This window comes from Sceloporus occidentalis, unplaced genomic scaffold, assembly GCF_023333645.1.
Source record: "Sceloporus occidentalis isolate IW3139 unplaced genomic scaffold, rSceOcc1.0.p SCAF_2, whole genome shotgun sequence".
Lineage (NCBI taxonomy): Eukaryota > Metazoa > Chordata > Lepidosauria > Squamata > Phrynosomatidae > Sceloporus > Sceloporus occidentalis.
In genome coordinates, this window is record NW_028316982.1 from 189,140,623 (window position 1) to 189,160,386 (window position 19,764).

The following is a 19,764-nucleotide window of genomic DNA, read 5'->3' on the forward strand; positions in this document are numbered from 1 at the left end:
ATCCTGGAGAGAAGTGACCAGTGGGGTCCCACAGGGCTCTGTCCTGGGCCCAGTGCTATTCAACATCTTTATCAATGACCTGGATGACAGAATTGGGAGCATACTTATCAAATTTGCAGATGACACCAAATTAGGAGGAATAGCTAATACCCCAGAGGACAGGATCAAGATTCAAAATGACCTGAATAGACTAGAAAGCTGGGCCAAAGCTAACAAAATGAAATTCAACACAGAGAAATGTAAGGTATTGCACTTAGGGCGGAAAAATAAAATGCACAGATATAGGATGGGTGACACCTGGCTGAATGAAACTACGTGTGAAAGGGATCTAGGAGTCCAAGTAGACCACAAGTTGAACATGAGTGAACAGTGTGATGCGGCAGCTAAAAAGGCCAATGCTATTTTAGGCTGCATCAATAGAAGTATAGTGTCTAGATCAAGAGAAGTAATAGTGCCACTGTATTCTGCTCTGGTCAGGCCCCACCTAGAATATTGTGTCCAGTTCTGGGCACCACAATTCAGAAAGGACATTGAGAAACTGGAGCGTGTCCAAAGGAGGGCGACAAAAATGGTGAAGGGTCTGGAAACCATGCCCTATGAGGAACGACTTAGGGAGCTGGGGATGTTTAGCCTGGAGAAAAGAAGGTTAAGAGGTGATATGATAGCCCTGTTTAAATATTTGAAAGGATGTCATATTGAAGAGGGAGCAAGCTTGTTCTCTGCTGCTCCAGAGAACAGGACCCGGAACAATGGATGCAAGCTACAGGAAAAGAGATTCCACCTGAACATTAGGAGGAACTTCCTGACAGTAAGGGCTGTTCGACAGTGGAATGCACTCCCTCAGAGGGTGATAGAGTCTCCTTCCTTGGAGGTCTTTAAACAGAGGCTGGATGGCCATCTGTCAGGGATGCTTTGAATTGGATTTCCTGCATGGCAGGGGGTTGGACTGGATGGCCCTAGTGGTCTCTTCCAACTCTATGATTCTATGATGATGATGATGATGATGATGATGATGATGATGATGATGATGATGATGATGATGATTATTATTATTTTATTACAGGTTGAGTCCCTAATCTAAAATGATTGAGACCAGATGTGTTTTGGACTTTGGATTTTTAAAATTTTGGAATAAGTGTATTCGCATATACATGCATAATCAGATATCTTGGCAAGATGGAACCTAAGTTTAAACAAAAAATTCATTTATATTTCGTAAATTTGAATTTTTTTTATTTCAGAATTCCAGATAAAGACTTGACCTGTAAGTGTTTAAGTTATTATTTTATTATTATATTCTGTATTTTCTTACATCATAAGCAATATATAACGTACTATTATATTATGTTGTGTTTCCACAGTATTTTATCATTTGATATGTGTTCAAAAAACTACAATGTCAAGTATTATTTTGTTTATTAATTATTTAATTATTTAATTGTTAATTAATTATTTCCTTTAAAAATAATGCTCAAAACATTTAAACCAAGGTAGAAACACATTTCAAAGTTTGAAACAATACAGTAAACAAGACCACAATAACTTTTAAAAAAATTAATGCAGCAGTGTAGACTTGTCATTGAAGAAAATTGTCATGGATACCTGCACATTACACGTAATGTTAATTGACATTGTAAAATCAGTACAAAAAGTTATTTTTCACTGTAGAAAGGTCATAATAAACATTTCACCTTGACATGGCATTTCAGGAAAAAGCGATATGATCATACAGTCCTCCCTTCCCTTATGAGGGGGATCCATTCTGAACACACACCCCCGGCGTAAAGGAAAAAACGCGGATGCTCAAGCCCCATTCAAATGAATGGGGCTTGTACCCACGGAGGCGTGGCGGTGGTGCGCAGGGCACATGCTGCGGGAGCACACACCATTGTTTCCTTCTGGCGTGCGGCTCCCTTACTTCTGGTGCGGCTTCCAGCGTATGCTGGAATCCCCATAAAGCGCAACTGCATATAACACAGGCGCACTGTATCTCTTCTACGAGTCTCACACCTTGGCTGAGCCATGGGAGATGGAAGCAGAATTCTTGCTTTTGTAGACAAGAACTTTCTTTATCCAATTATGTGATCACACTATGCTAACCCTTTGCCTTCAGCAACACTTTTGCTTTTGTTACATAGTATAGAAGTGTCTGTACATATTTTGAAGACACAATGGCCTTAGAATTGATATGACACTAGTTGGGCTGGGAATTACCTAAGTGTTATAATATCTCCAATTTGGCTGGGTTTTATGTAGGCATGCCATCTAGGAGTCCACTTATTCCACTTCCTCAAATCTAACTCTAATAATGCAAATTCAACACATTTTTATTCATATTTTTCTTATATATTTCCAATTATAACCTGAAATCTGACAAAACCAGTGTAGAGGCAGGCAGTGCCATATCTGCATAAAATCTGGAGTATAAAAATTTTTTGTGAGAAAAAGCCTGCCCTTGCCTGGCTGCCTCTACACTGGTTTTGTCAGATTTCAGTAGAAGCTATTTGGGTCTTGCCTTTCCTATCTTGCATCTCCATTTTCCTGCCTTGTGTTCATGTACACAAGCTACAGAACAAGCACTCTTCTAATGGGGAGTGTTTCAGGAGAGCATTATAACTTCAGGAAACCAGGGAAAAAAATAACTGGTATATACTATATAAATTAAATATATTTTCAAACTTTAAAGTGGATAGGATAGAACATGGGTAGAAAGACAAATGAGACCCACAAATAAAATATTAGTTATTGCTATGTTTACTTCAGATCTCTGAAACAATAAGGTCATAATTTATAAATCCATCTGCTTTCAAACTGAGAGTTTAGGCCAATGGGACGTACCTCATGTAGCCATCTACAGTATGTGTCAATACACTTTGTCAGTTAGTTTCAACTAGAGGATGTCTAAGTACTGCTGCCTAGGGAAGATTAGAGTAGTGCAGTACCTTTTAAAGTGCTTTTCACATTTCCTCATACCTGGATGACAAACAAAATCCTGAGAAGTGTAAGTAGCTGCTAAATATAAATCAGTAGAATAATTCATAGCGCAATAATGAGGTTGAGTGAAGCTCTGTTTAGAATGTTCTAATTACATCATGATGAGATGGAATTACTGCTGCAACAGAGGCAAAGACAATATTTGCATGGTTTGAATTTGTGTTACTCAGGACTGCTTAAGATTGGAGATGTGCAAATGATACACATCCCTCTCCTTATATATGTGGAAACTTTCTAATGGAAACCTTTGTAATTTAGGAACAACTCTAAATTCACATTTTCCCCCAGATAAGAAGCATATTTAATTCTTCTGTGACATTCATTGGAATGAATCTCTAGGTGTGAATCTAGATGCATTTTTCTTAGTTATTGAACCTGTTCCCTAGGTGGCTTTTTCAAGAGTTTCTTCATTCCTTACCTCCAATATTCCATAGGTATGGCCAAACGTACATTATTTTCGTAGTGAGTCTCATTGACCTCAGCATCCCTGACCCCTCTCTCACACAGAAAAACATACTCACTCACTTTGTTCACTGGAGGAATATGTCACTGTGGATTGTGACTGTTCAGTCAGTTTGGCTGAATCCTGAATTGTGAAAGAAATCAGGCCAATTTGAATCAGTCTGCACAAGCCAATCTAGACTATCCCCTGATGGAATCAGATTAGACTGACTCAGTTCTGAAGTAGAACAGCACAGTATGAAACAATTTTGATTAGTCCACAAATCTGGATATAAATAAATAAGCAAAGAAAAGACCAATGTGTCTTCCATACCACCATTTAAGGAAAATGCCAATGTGGTAGAATATGGAGAGGGGCGTAAGCTTTGCTCTCTGATAGTTGTAAAAGGAAATCTGGGACAAGAACCTCACCAAGACTCTTCAATCACTTTTCAGTACTCATGGAGAGGATTGTGTGATGTAAATTATCTTCTGCGGATGTTGAGAGTAACAGATCATTTAGTGAGTTGTGGTTATGATTTGAGTGGTTGCTGATTGTCTTTCCTCGTCTTTTGCTTTTAATTTTCCAGTCTCTCATGTTGTTTAATAGTGTGACTCAGTTCTGTTTGCGAGTTCAATTCTAGCCAAAGGGGCTCAAGCTTGACTCAGGCTTGCATCCTTTCAACATCACTAAAATGAGTACGCAGCTTGTTGGGGGCAGTTAGCTTACAGTTGTAAACCGCTTAGACACTGCTATATCAGTATGAAGCGATATATAAATGAAGCTGTTTCCTTGCTTTTCTTGTTATAATTTTTACTATCAATCTGTGTACTAACAGTCCATGTGTGTTTTAGGTACCTGCCTCCCAATTGTTTCTAGGTGCTGTTAGGTATCTGATTTGTTTTCTTAGCATGTTTTTTTTTAAAGTTAAACTGAACCATATGATCTCACTTTAAATATTTGTTGATCTAAGCTGGTATCAGAGGTTTCTGAAGCCACCTGGAGTCCTTACTTTGGGAAAAGGTCAGGGTATAATTAAAGCAATGTTTTCTAATACAATACATGTTGGGCTGCTATAGAAGATATCCTCTAATTACCCTGCAACCTCCCCCCACCAATGTTTTCTTATGCTTCATTATTGCATCTCACCAACTGAACTGCTCTTAGAATAAACCAAAATAATTGCTTCTATCATTTCATTATCATTATTGTATCTGAACTAATTTTTAACGAACTCTGTACTTTCCATCCTGATGCAAAAAGCAAGCAACATCTGAATACTAATGCTATGGTCTCTGCTTGACCTCTCTGTACATTCAGTGGTCTATAGTTTTCAGCTTTCTTTGGTTAAATTCTGTAGGTGCTTTAGAAGGATGCCCTAGTCATGGAAGTACAGTGCCAAAATGAAAGCAGCATGCCAAGCAGCCAAAAATTAACAATCACTTCAAAATTGCTTTGGTATTGGCAAAATTTACAGGTGACTAGTACGAAAATCACAGAAAGAAGTCTGTGCTTTAAGCCAGAAATGACTAAACTGAAGCTATCATACTTTGGACATACCATGAGATAAAATAACTAATTGGAAAAAACAATTCTCTATAATGTTCAAGGGAGTAAGAAAGGTGATACAGAGGAACTGACCTAATCCAGAAAGCCAAGACACATAGGGCCAAAACAGATGGCTGAAAAAGCCCACTTCCAGGTGTCATCAGAGTGCAACATTTACATGCTGCATGTTCCAATGATGTTCAGAAGCTGCCAGACAGCCGGGTAGCTGGCCAGTCATAGGTGGTTTCGAGACACTCCGGTGGCATGGTGTTTACATGCTGCACGCTGCTCGAACATCTTCAAGCCAACCTGGGGCTGCAGAGGTGCTGGGAAAGCTGATATCTTTTCCACTCCTATTTGGGCCAGGTTCAAGGTGGATTGGGCCTGTGGCATGTGTTTGCTGCAGTTCCAATCCATCTTCAGCGGGGGCAGCTTCAAGCTGCCCCTTCTTGCTGGTCTGTTCTGGCCCTTAGTCTGGCCTAGCCAGGGCTATGGATTGCAGAGTGTTTTGGAGCTCTCACATTCATAGGGTTGTCAAGTCAAAGGCAATTTGATGACAGTAAACAACAATATGTGTAAAAAAAAAACCGAAAAAAACAACAACTTTCTCAACAATGTTTTACTCAACAGGAACAATGTGTACAAACTATACACATTAAAATGCATTAAAATGTGTATATCAGGGGAGTAATATATATATATTCTCCCCTGATATACACAACTCTGTGCTTTAAGCCAGAAACGACTAAGCTGAAGCTACCATAGTTTTTGTGGGGTTTTCGGGCTATGTGGCTATGTTCTAGAAGAGTTTCTTCCTGACGTTTCACCAGCATCTGTGGCTAGCATCTTCAGAGAATGCTTGCCTGGAAAGGAATTGTGTGTGTGTGTGTGTGTGTGTGTGTGTGTGGGCCTGGAAGGCAGGAGTGTTTTGCATGTGTATTGTTCTGTTGCTAATTGCAGGCCTCAGGGTGGGAGGGTCTGCAAAAGAGGATCATTGTCTCCTGGGAGATTTCTCATTTGCATTTGTTGAGCCTTTATCTTGCTATTTTTCAGGACTGGTAGCCAAACCTTGTTTACTTTTTTTTAATTATTATTAAATATTAAAAAAAGTTTTTCTATACAGAAAATATAGCATTAAGTACAGAAAAAAACAATACAACCATCATTCATCATCCAATACACTTTCTGCAAAGTTTTGATCTTTATATCACTTCCTCGTCCGCTGAATTTCTCTAGTGTTTGTTTAACTTTTATTTACTGAATTCTTATCCAATCTATAATTTTATTTACCAATATTTTTTTAACTTATCGTCATTACTTTTAAACTATTTTTTTCATTGGAATTTCCTTACATTTATCTATCTTATTTTACCTATGATACCATATATTTGCTATACTTATCTAAATGCTAAAATTAAGCATCTGTTCATTATCTGTAAGTTGTTACTGTAGTTGCTATTACTGTTAATCAAGTATTTATTTACATCACTTTTCCATTGCCCGGTATACTTTTCCATTTTTTTCATTTTCAGATATATTCTTTCCAGATTTCCCAATCTTTATAAAAAATATCTAGATTTCCATTTTTGATCAGATATGTTAATTTATCCATTTAAAAAAGAGCCATCATTTTGAGTTGCCATTCTTCAATTGTGGGACATTCTTCCTTTTTCCGGTATTTGGCATAGGTTAACCTTGCAGCAATTAATGCATATACGGTTGGCCCTTCTTATACACGCATTTTTTTATACACGGATTCAAACATACACGGTTTGAAAATGTCCAAAACAAGGATAAATTTCAAATATCAAACCTTCATTTTCCATTTTTTATAAGGGATACCATTTTGGTATGTCATTATATTTAATGGAACTTGAGCATACATGGATTTTGTTATACACGGGGGATCTTGGAACCAAACCCCATGGTATAACAAGGGTCCACTGTAATAGGATCCTATTAAACCTTGTTTACTTTAAGGGTTTCCTCTTTCCTGTTGAAATTATCCAGGTGTTTGTGGATTTCAATGGCTTCCCTGTGCATCCTGACATGATAGAGGTTGGCGTGGTCCAGAATTTCAGTGTTTTCAAACAGTATTTTATGCCCAGGATGGTTTGTGGCATGTTCTGCTACTGCTGATTTTTCTGGATGGCCCAGTCTGCAGTGCCTCTTGTGTTCCTTGATTCTTGTTTGCACACTGCGTTTGGTGGTCCCCATGTAGACTTGTCTGCAGCTGCATGGTATGCGGTAAACTCCTGCGGCTGTGAGAGGGTCTCTCTGGTTCTTGGCTGAGCAAAGCATTTGCTGGATTTTCTTCATCGGTTTGTAAACCATTTGAAGGTTGTGCTTCCTCACCACCTTTCCTATTCTGTCTGTGACTCCTTTGATATATGGTAGAAATACCTTCCCTTTGGATGGCTGCTTATCTTTACTCCTCAGGGTTTTCCTGGGCCTGGAAGCCATTCTGATGTCTGAGGTGGAATAACCATTAGCTTGTAGAGCCCAGGCCAGGTGTTTCAGTTCATCTTCCAAGAAGTGGGGTTTGCAGGTGCGTTTTGCTTGGTCTACCAGTGTTTCGATTGTGCTTCTTTATTTTCCTGGGTGATGGTTGGAGTTCTTGTGCAGGTATCTGTCTGTACTTTGTACATATCTGGAGATAAAATAACTAATTGGAAAAACCAATTCTCTGTAATGTTTAAGGGAGTAAGAAAGGTGGTACAGATGGACTAACTTAATCCAGAAAGCCATAGGGCCAACAACAAAATCCGTGGATGCTCAAGTCCCATTGAATATAATGTCATAGCAAAATGATATCCTTTATATAAAATGCAAAATCAAGGTTTGCTATTTGAAATTTATACTTTTTAAAATATATATATTTTCAAGCTGTGGATGCTTGAATCCATGGATAAGGAGGGCAGACTGTATTAAATTTGCTTGCCAACCTTTAACCTATTTAATTATTAGTCAATCAAAATTTGGTATTATCGGTAGGAGTGAGCATGAATTGTGCCAAGGACTCGGAAATTCAGTATCTCTTGTATAGATGTATCAAATTCATAAATATTTGCCTTGTGAAATCCTTTGAAAGAAAACTGAATATACTCTGTTACTTGAATAGCTCAACCCAATTAACACGCCATCCAATTTAGGCAACATATTAACAGGTCCATTATTTTTTTTTCCTCTCAAAATGCTGTGACTATTAGTCTCTTAATTACTTCACTTTCATTTTCTCTGAGTAACAGGAACAGTTTAACAACAACTGTAAAAATGATTAATGAAGCTGAGAATTAAATCACATAATGGTTAAAAATACTAACACAGAAGAAATAGAATAAATTGTGCATCCCATCCCCCTCCTGTTCCAAATTCCACCTAGTGTTACATTTTCCTGGGAACATTTTCCAGCTTATTAAGTGCCTCATCATTTGTGAAGTAATTATGAATTAATTTAGTTTCTTTCACATTTTTCCCAATATTAGTTGCTGAAAAAAGTAGATGTGCCTTTTAAAAAAACTAGGGCTAACAGGGGTACAGTTGGCTTAACGGTAGACTGAAATTGCTAAATCTGAACTTGAAGCTCCCAAGTTACCGCATATATCTGCAGGAGAACATTTGAAAAGAATTTGAAGAGGTTAGCATGGTACATGCTTCACTTCTCTGGCAGGTTCCTTGCCCAATAACAGAGGATTAAGGCTGCAACAGAATTTTCAGAAGTACATATTGCTAGTAGTTCAATGGCCTGCATCACCATGCTTTTGAAGAATCTGATATTCACAAATGCCTGTTCAAATGTCCAGTTGCACAACTTGTGGATTAATGTGCCAATAACTGCACAGCACATTTACCACATTGTCATGCATGTCTCTCCAGTTTAAACTATGGGTAGAGGATCTGTTCTCTGAGGTGCCTTAATAAATAAATTAAATATTTAACAATATCAATTGAAATAATACTCTGACAGAAAATACACATCAGCAAAAATTGATATAGAAAAGGATTTATAGATAAAGTGAAATGAACATAATAGAGACTAAAAAATCCTTTTTTGGGGAGAGGGTTTCCTTAGGTCAGTGATACAGACATTGTGTCTGTATCATTGATACAGGGGTTGTGCTCAAACATGTTGTAGCATACAGTGACTCCAAAGTCCAGGAAAGCAAAAGGGAAAAGAACAAAATAGGATAAAGCAAAAGATCAAAGGAAGAGTAGAATGTAAGAGGCTAGTGTACAATTTATTGTTATTTATTTATTTATTTATTTATTTATTTATTTATTTATTTCTACCCTCCTTTTTTCCCACTATTAGGACCAAGCGCAATTTACAAATGTTAAAATAAATACAGTTAGACTACATCTCCAGTGCAAAAATAATCCAGTTTGACACCACTGTCATGGCCCAATGCTATGGAATTCTAGGAATTTCAGTTTGCTTTGTAACCAGAGCTCTCTGACAGTGAGGGTAAAACTTGTGAAAACTTGTTGTTTAAAGATAATATAATATCATTTGGGTAATTATAACTTTTAAGTTGGATGTTGGGGTAAAATGACAGCCTGTTTATTATTACTGTATTGCATTGTTGAATAATATAGAAGGAGTTTATTGAGTGAAATAATTTGAAATTTTAGGGTAGGATACAGTTATTAGAGAAGCAACTTATAAATTTGATTGAAATTTGCAAGAATTATAGTTCTCAAATAGATGTGTTTAAATAGTAAGATATTTTAATTAGGAGAACAATAGAAATATTGGAAAGAAAATTGATTGAACAGATTTTGTGAAAAATAAAAGGAAAAGGAATACTTATATGAATTTTGATGAAAACAAAAGTGAAGGGAGAGATTGATTAGCAAAGCAAAAATAAATAAATTTTGTTTGATTTGAAGAAAAACAATATGAAGTTAAAATGACCACTTTAGCAAAGAGAACTACTCAAGTAACATCATTTGCCTAAAGAACAGGGTCAATAGCTGTCTCTTCCAAATCACCAGACCCTACTATGATATTTTTAGAAGAATTTAAAAATTTAAAGATGAAATGCATTCAGAAATGAAGCAAGAATTGAAAATGTCAAGGAAAGAAGCAAAAGGGGACATGCATCATCAACTCAACACTGTTGGCTAGAAACTAGAAAAAAAATTACAAAAGACATAGAGGGTTTGTAGACAAAAACAAAGAAACTGAAGGATAAGATGGAAGAACTGGAAGGTACAACTAAAGAATTATGTGACATTCAGAAAAGAGATAAAAACAACATTTTGCTTCAGTGGATACATTATCGCAAGAGATGTCTGAAGCTGAGAGGGTGTGCCAGAAACATTAAAGGATCATCTCTTCGATAAGATTGTGACCGAAGTAGCAAACTTTGCTGAGACAACCAAAGAGGAGATGAGAAATGCAATACCTCATGATGTTGTCATCTGTTTTATAAGATCTAAATGGAGAGATCAAATTTTACAAAAAAGCTACTCACAAGAGATGAGAATAGAAGACAATGCAATCAAGATCTGTAAAGATACTGGACTGGAGGTACTACAAAAAAGACAGGACTATAAATTTTTGACTTATGAATTTATGAAAAGGAAAATACCTTACACGTGGGAGAGAACAGAAGGAGTTTCTATTTTATATAAACAAAGGAGGATAAGAATCAAGACCATACAGAAAGCCAAGGACTTCCTAAGAAAAGTGAGAAATAACGAGAAAAAGTACTACATGACAAATCCAGAATGAAGACACCGAGTGATGAACAGAAAGAAACTGAGGAGGAAGATGGTGAATTAAAAAGTGGAAAAAAATGAAGAAACAGCAGATCAAGAGGAATGTCAGAAGATAAGGAAAATTACTACAATGACCAATGCAGAGAAATAGAAGACAACAACAAAAAAGGAAGAATGAGAGACCTATCCCACAAGATTCAGGAAATCCAAGGAAAGTTCAGACCAAGGACTGGGATGCTCTATGACAATAAAAATAATATAATTCAAGTCCAGGAAGGAATAAAAAGATGTTGGATGCAATACACAGAAGAGTTATATTAAAAAGATGACAATATGAAGGACACATGGAATGAAGAGCCATATGAAGATGAACCCCAAATTCTAAAAACTGAGGTGGAAGCTGCAATAAAAGAAATGGCAAAAAAGAAGTCCTCAAGGAACAGATGATACTCCAATAGAACTGTTGCAATCCACATTGACAGAGTCAACTATAGTGCTAATCATATGTCAACAGATATGGAAAAAATCAGAATATATCCCCATCCACAAAAAAGGAGACACAAGAGACTACATCAATTATAAATCCATAGCACTAATCTCCTATGCAAGTAAAATTATGCTCAAAATACTGCAACATAGACTTCAACCATACAGGGAGAGAGAAATCCCAGAGGTCCAAGCAGGGTTCAGGAAAGGAAGAAGCACTAGGGACCACATCGCAAAAATACAATGGCTAATGGAGCACAGCAGGGATCCAAAAGAAAATCAGCATATGCTTTATAGACTATAACAAAGCCTTTGACTGCATAATCGTGAAAGGCTATAGAATACCTTTATGACATGGAAGTGCCAACACATCTGACAGTCCTAATGAGGAATCTGTACTCTGGACAAGAGGCTACTATCAGTACAGAACATGAAGAAACAGATTGGTTCCCGATTGGGACAAGGGGTCTGAGAAGGCTGCATCCTATCACCCTACCTATTCACCTTATATGCAGAATATATTATAAGGAAAGCAGGCTTGGACACAGATGAGCGAGGAGTGAAAATAGAAGGAAGAAATATCAGTAATCTGAGATATGCTGACAACACCATAATACTAGCAGAAAATCTCACAGACATAGAACAACTACTAAGGAAGATCAAAGAAGAAAGTACAAAGGCAGGCTTACTGTTGAACATAAAGAAAACAAAAATAATGACCACAGAGAACTTACACACATTCAAACTAGACAAGGAGGAAATAGAAATAGTAAAAAAGTTCTCATACCTGGGATCAAACATTGATCGGAACGGGGACTGCAGTCAGGAAATCAGAAGCAGATTAAGAATGGGAAGGGTGGCTATGAAAGAACTAGAAAAGATCCCAGAATACAAAGGCATACAATTCAGCACAAAAGTTAAAATCATAGACAACATTGTATTTCCTATTACCATGTATGGATGTGAGAGCTGGATAGTTAAGAAAGAAGACAGGAGGAAAATCCATTAATTTGAGATGTGTACTGGAGAAGAGTGCTTAGGATTCCATGGACAGCCAATAAGACAAACAAATATGTCCTAGAGCAGATCAAGCCAGGAATTATGCAATTGGTTTGGGAAGTTTCAAAACATTTGGAAGGCCACAGCTCTTCATCCCTTGCATTTAAGATTAATCTTTTACTCAAGATGGGGAAATAAAGGTTAAGATCATTTGATAACCATTTAGCTACCATGTTTTTGTTTGTTTGTTTCTTTGTTTGTTGGCTCACTGCACTGTTGTAAGCTCCCAGCTTCCTAGCAAGCATTTCACGTCATGTCTTCTAGGAATAATTATGTTGCAGTGTGGTGTTGTCCAAATAAATTGAATATATGCTGTCACTACTTACTAGTTGAGACTGGTGAATTTTTGTAGAGAAGGTGATTTGTGTAGCATACTTGGGGATAAAAAAGGAAACTTGTGACTCTTGACAATACACATGCTGTGATAAATCAAAGAGTATGCCTGAATTGGTTACCTTTTGCTGTAACCTTGGTAGTTTGTATACAAGAGACAAGTAAGTAGAGAAGTTTGCCTAAGTCACAAGGAGAGAAAAATAACTGAATTTCCAGTTCTACAAGGAACTACAAGAAATGATAAGACCCTAAAAATGGTTTATATAAATATATTCCTTAAAAATGAAATAGACTGCATTTATGAGTAAATAATAGGTCTTAGAACTGCAACAACAATGAACAGCAACAACAACTAGAGGACCACCCACTGCTGCAACAGAAACGTTTATACACTGGTATATAGCTATGGTTGGGTAAAATTATGATATTAAAAATAATATAATAAATAAACTTTTTATTTATATGCCGCCCTTCCTTCGATCAGGGCGGCTTACAACATGTTAAAATACAACCAATTAAAATACACGCTAAAAAATACACATAAACCAACAATAAAAAAGCCCCATAGCCCAACCTCTTGGCCACGAAAGAGGAGGGAGGCCCACAGGATATTTATTCAGGGAATGCCTGTTGGAATAGGAAGGTTTTAAGGTCCTTCCTAAATTGGGCCAGGGTAGTAGACGAGCGGAGCTCTGTGGGCAGCGCATTCCAAAGGGCTGGGGCAGCTATGGAGAACGTCCTCCGAGAAGTGGAGGTTAACCTAGCCCCAGGCACCTTCAGTAGCTGCTGCCCAGTCGTTCTGAGGGTGCGAGGCGGAATGTATGGGGAGAGGCGGTCCTTTAGGTATCCTGGGCCCAAGCCATTTAGGGCTTTATAGGTAATTACCAACACCTTATATTGAGCTCGGAAGCGAATGGGCAGCCAATGGAGATCTTTTAAAACCGGTGTTATATGGCTGGTCCTGGGAGCACCAGTGACCAGCCGGGCTGCCATGTTCTGCAACATTTGCAGCTTCCGAGTTTTGTATAAGGGTTGCCCCATGTAGAGTGCGTTGCAGAAATCCAATCTTGAAGTTACCAGAGCATGTACAACAGTTTCTAGGTCCCTCTGGGCCAGGTATGGGCGCAGCTGGCGAATCAGCCGAAGCTGATAACAGGTGCTCTTGACCGTCGCATTCACCTGAGCAGTCAGGTGAAGCGACGAGTCAAGAAGCACCCCCAGACTGCGCACGGAGTCCTTCACAGGGAGCGTGACCCCGTTCAGGACAGGTGGAACCACCTCCATTCCTGGACCAGGAGAACCTATCACTAGTACCTCCGTTTTCTCTGGATTCAGCTTGAGTCGGTTTTCCCTCATCCAGCCCATTACTGACTCTAGACAGGCCACGAGAGGAGAGACGCCATCCCCAGTCACTGCATCAGTCGGAGACATAGAGAAAATGATTTGGGTATCATCAGCGTACTGATAAACCCGCGCCCCATGTCTCCGGATGATCTGTCCCAGCGGTTTCATGTAAATGTTAAATAGCATGGGAGACAGAATGGCCCCTTGAGGGACCCCGGTTTTAAGGGGCCTCTCATTGGAGCACACGTCTCCCAGCTGCACCATCTGGGACCTCCCGGAGAGGTAGGAGCGGAACCACTGGAGCGCAGTGCCCCCGATCCCCACCTCTGCCAGGCGTCCCAGAAGGATACCATGGTCTATGGTATCGAAAGCCGCTGAGATGTCCAAAAGCACCAGCAGGGACACGCTTCCCCCGTCGATGCTCAGACGGAGATCATCGACCAAGGCGACCATGGCCGTCTCAACCCCGTAACCCGCCCGGAAGCCAGTTTGAAATGGGTCTAGATAATCCGTTTCATCCAAGACCGCCTGAAGCTGGATAGCAACCGCCCTCTCGATCACCTTTCCCAAAAATGGTAGCAGCGAGACAGGCCGATAATTATTATGTACCAGGGGGTCGAGGGAGGGTTTTTTTAGGATCGGTTTTACAATGGCCAATTTAAGATCCGATGGAAATAGCCCATCCCTCAAAGATGAATTAATTATCCGGCGCAACAATAATGTTACCACCGGTCCCCCCTGGGCCGCTAACCACGAGGGACAGGGATCAAGAGAGCAGGTTGTCTTCCGAACACTTCCAAGGATCTTGTCCACATCCTCAGTACTCACCAACTCAAACTGATCCAGTTTAACATAGTCCACGGAGGCTCTGGACACTTCTACCCCAGGTTCTGCAATAATGTCGGCGTTCAGACTTTCGCTTATACGAGAAGTTTTATCCGCAAAAAAGTCGTTAAACAAGTCACAGCAGGCCTTAGAAGGATCAAGGATCTGGTTCGGGGTGGAAGGGAGCTGAGTTAGCTCCCTAACCACCCTGAACAACTCTGCCGGACGCGACTCAGCGGACGCAATACGAGCACCATAGAACGAATTCTTTGTTACTCGTATTGCCTCTCCGTAGTCCTTTAACAGTTGGTCTAGGAGAGTCTTGCCCTATCAAATATGGATTCTGCTGTCACCTTATAAAATTTCCCTTCAGTTCCCAAATTTTGGACAGGATAGAACTGACTGAAAATCATTCACACCTAGAACTCGTATATTTGTGTTGCTCATATTCCTTTGGTATCTCTTCCTGTCCATTTTATTTGAATGCCTGAACTATATTTTTGTGTGGACAAATATCCTAGAGGACAGGTTCCAAATTCAAAATGACCTTAACAGATTAGAGAGCTGGGCCTAAACTAACAAAATGAGTTTCAACAGGAAGATATGTAAGGTACTAAACGTAGGCAGAAAAAAATTAATGAAATCCAAATATAGACTGGGTGATACTTGATTGACACCAGTACATGCAAAAAGTATCTAAGAGTCTTTTTGGACCACAGGCTGAATATGATTCAAGAGTGTGATGCAGCAGCTAAAAAAGCCAGTGTGATTCTATGCTACATCAATAGCAGTATAATGTCTAGATTGAAGGAAGTAATAATATCACTATATTCTACTTTTGTCAGACCTTACTTAGTATACTGTGTCCAGTTCTGAGCACCATAATTCAAGAAGCATATTGGCAAGCTGGAACATGCCCAGAGGAGGGTGACAAAAATGATAGAATGGAAACCATGCCCTATGAGGAGTGACTTAGGTAGCTGGATATGTTTAGCCTGGAGAAGAGAAGGTTAAGAAGTGACATGATAGCCATATTTAAATATCTGAGATATTGTCATATTGAAGATGGAGCAGGCTTGTTTTCTGCTGCTTCAGAGACACAGAGCAATGAAGTCTTTGTCTTTTCCTACTGTCTTCTATCTAACCAAGCATTATTGTCTTTTATACTGATATTAGTGTCTTCTCATGATATAACAAAAGTATAACAGTGTCTGTTTAGTCATCTTGGTTCCTAGGTTGAATTCAGGCTTGATTTGTTCTTGGATCTATTTTTTTTTTTTTTAGCTATTCACAGTATCCACAGAACTGTTCTTCAGTACTACATTTCAAATGAGTCCATTTTCTTTCTATCACCTTTCTTCACTGTCTAGCTTTCAAAGCCATACACAGAAATGGGAAATACAATGGCATGGACAGTTCTAACTTTAGTATTCAATTATATATCTTGCCACTTCAGAATCTTGTGTAGTTCATTCATAGCTGTCTTTCCAAGTCATAGTCTTGTTTTGGTTTCTTGACCACGGTCTCCATTCTGATTAATGACTGAGTATGGAAAATTCTGAACTATTTCAATATTTTCATCATCTACTGTAAAGTTATGTAAATCAACTATGGTCATTATTTTTGGTATATTCAGCTATAAACCTGCCTTTGCACTCTCTTCCTTGACTTTCTTCAGTCATCGTTCTAAGTCTTACTGTTTTCTGCTAGTAATACAGTATCATCTGTACATCTCAAATTGTTGATGTTAGTTTCTCCAATTTTCATGCCTCCTTTCTTTGCATCTAATCCTGCATTATGTGAATGCTGAACATTTATGAATAAGTGCTTTTTCTCATACAAGTTTGCATATGAATGTAATAGCACTACTCAAACTATTTCTGAACCAAGTAACCCATTCATTTTAATGTAATGAGATTACTTTCAGATTTTAGGAATCACTCCAATTACATTGTTGAAAGAAAACTACTTGTTTGAACTTTGCACTACAGATATTCACTTCAAATACTTCTACTGTGTGACTATATAAACTGGCAACATCAAGCCTAAGAAAGGGAGACAGTTTTGAATGGATAAACATTTTCTATAGAATTGTTAGCCAACAATGCATTGGTGTATTTTTAATAGGCATTTATTTTTGTGTGCTGTGCTTTGGAACTTTTTTCTGAACTTCTGTTTACAGTATCTGTTCTCACGAAAAAGCTGGCTAATTAACTAAAATTATACGATTTCTTGCTGTTATGAGAAGAAAAGAAGTGAGGAAATCTGAGCATCATTAACAGTAGTCCTGACAATGTCTTCCTTTGTTAAGAGTGGAATTGATGTCATTTTTGGCAGCCAACCAAAACTGTACTGAAAGCAACGCAACAATGTATTGGACATGCTTCACAAGAATTTCCCTTCCAAAATCTTTTTTGCAAAGTATCTCAGTCAACCACATTTTTCTCTCTAAGGATGGAAAAGAACTTGATTGGATTCACATTTCCATATGGAACTATCAATTTTGCACCTCTCTAGAGTGGCAACAGAATGGAGAAACACATTTTGCCTCGGATATCTGAACATCTAGGAGGACTGAAGAGTTCTTTTTTTTTTAAGAGGGATGATGCTTACAAAATCCTAGATAGTTTTTTTCAAATACATACAACTAAAATGTGTCCTTTAGGTTATTTTGTATAAATAAGATTTATTAAATGGAATGTTTTTTATATATATGAAATATATGTACTCATTTCATCAAAAACAGAAATGCCCTAGAGCTCCTTTTCCAAAATACACATGAATGTCTATACAGGAAAGGGAAATGTAGATATAAGATAAACTCAAGTTTATCAATAGAATTTCAAGAAACATTCTGAGAAGTAAACTAACTTATTTTCACATTCATATTTCTTTCTTTACAAAGAATTGCTATCAAGTCTATGCTACTCATGACCTATTTGTGCTTGTGGGCAGCAGATTGTAGATTGTTCTCCACAAAGAGAACAGACAACAAAGAGAAGTAGAATGATTAGAAATTGTCACCATGACATTAAGAATGTAATCCATCTGATAGCCTCCTTCCGTACTTGTGCTGGGTTAGTAAACAAGTGCACTGCATCTGCTGTGTCTTGTCTTCATTCAGGCTATTTAGACATGGTCTTTTGGCAAAATGCTTGAGCTGGCTAGCATTACAGTATACTGGACATACAGCTGATAGGAATGTGACAAGCATTCATTGCACACATATATGTGTGTTTCTCTTTGTACACATGTATGTTTCTCTGTGTGTACATGTGCACACTTATTTGTTTGCCTCCTCTGCTCTGATTCCCACATTCTAGCTTTAAGGACAGTGAGGTGGAATGCAAAATAAAACAATGCCTCAAGTAAAAGCAGACTGAGTAATTTTGTTGACTGTGGTATCCTTAAACACTCCTGCATTAAAGAGACATGATGTTCTGGCTGTCTTGGGAAACCCAATCAGATAAATTTTGGTAATCCAGTGGGATATTATTTTCCAATAGACTTCTTGTTTTAATGGCTATCTGATTTGGTGACAGATTGGAGTTTGTTTGTTTCTGTTGAGAATTCTAAGCATTTACATAGAGAATAGGAATCATGCCAGCTCAAAATCCTGGGAGCAGGACAGAAAGAGAGATAATTGTAGTTGCATAGCAGCAGCCACTAACCAGAAAAGGAACGGAGTTCTTGTTAAAATGGAAGAATGTGCAAATTTCTGACAGGAGTTGAGGGTGGAACACAATGTGCAAATAATAGCAAACAGGAGTAGGAGATTGTGGGGTGGGTACCTGTAGACCACTGCAGTATTCCAAAAACAGGTTGGTATTCCAGTTATTAGTGCTGGCAGTAATGAATAAATTTCCCAGTTTCCAGTGTTTATTGATAATGATCTAATTCTCAGACCTAATGTTCTCTGTGAAGCTATCCCACTTTTGAACAACTGTGATTTATTTCCAAAATTCAGATCATGCTAGTATGGATTAGTTTTAGCTGTATCCACTGAATCTGCAAAAGCCTGATAGTTACTTTTTTTATTGTTGCCGTTTTAACAGTCAGAGTAGACTGTGGCATTTCTGGTCTGCCATGGCGGCATTTTGCTTGTTTTTCATTTGAAAGGCCTAACTCAGCTGTGATCATTGTAATCTTTGACTTGTGTTTCCCAGGAAACCAGGGGACCTTTTTATATTGCATTGGTTCATTTTTCTCACTCCTTGTTTATTCATTCTTGCTAGCCTGTTTTGCTTAAGAGTGCATGCTGCAGTGTTCCATTCTATTAAATCACCATCACTATGCTTTTCTCCTCTTCCATAAATGCATCACATTACAGTATTTTAACATATGGTGATGATTGTGACTCAGGAATTTATATTTACTGGAGTAAAATAGATGACTTATGTATGTGCTGCTATGTTAACATTAAAGAAACTGTGTGCCTTCCTTCCTATGCACAGGAATTGTAACTACATGAGAACTAACTTCTTGGAAGGAACAGAAACTGCAGTTTTGTAAATAGTCATTAAAACAGTGATTTTGGGGTCTCTAATTCATAAAAAAGGACTTCTGCATAGTCCTTTTAGGAAGTACTGTAGTTGAAATATCAAATCAAGAAGATTTCCTACATCTCATTTGTTTGTGGACTTTTCACTCCATGACTCATACATTGAACATCAGGAGCTTCTCAATGACAAGCTGAAATGTGTTCATGGAAAGGTGACCAAGATGATCAAAGGTCTGAAAGTCAAGTCTTATAAAGAATGACTTGGGGAACTGAATATGTTTAGTTTGGACAAGAAAAAGCTGAATGGAAACATGATTGCCATATTAAATATATAAAGGGATGTCAGGCAGAAGATGGAGTGAGCTTGTTCACTGCTGTTCCGGAGACTAGAAAGCGAATCAATGGATTCAAATTATAAGAACAGAAATCAAAAATCTGGAGGAACCTAGTTAGAGCAATGTTGTCCCCTAGAGGTCACTGTTTTCCAGCCTGTCCGCAGTGTCCAGTA

General features: G+C 38.2%; 1 protein-coding gene across 5 annotated transcripts in view; it reads left to right on the forward strand.

Moving 5' to 3' along the window:
- Positions 1 to 19,764, forward strand: part of LOC149319479 (interleukin-1 receptor accessory protein-like 1) — a 1,062,352-nt gene that overhangs the window by 89,078 nt on the left and 953,510 nt on the right. Inside the window, exon 2 of one of the 5 annotated variants that reach the window (XM_089511794.1) lies at positions 1,242 to 1,264. The exons of the other annotated variants lie outside the window; for them this stretch is intronic. The gene's annotated coding sequence lies outside the window, so the exon portion shown is untranslated. The remainder of the gene's footprint in view (positions 1 to 1,241; positions 1,265 to 19,764) is intronic. 5 annotated transcript variants of the gene reach the window in all.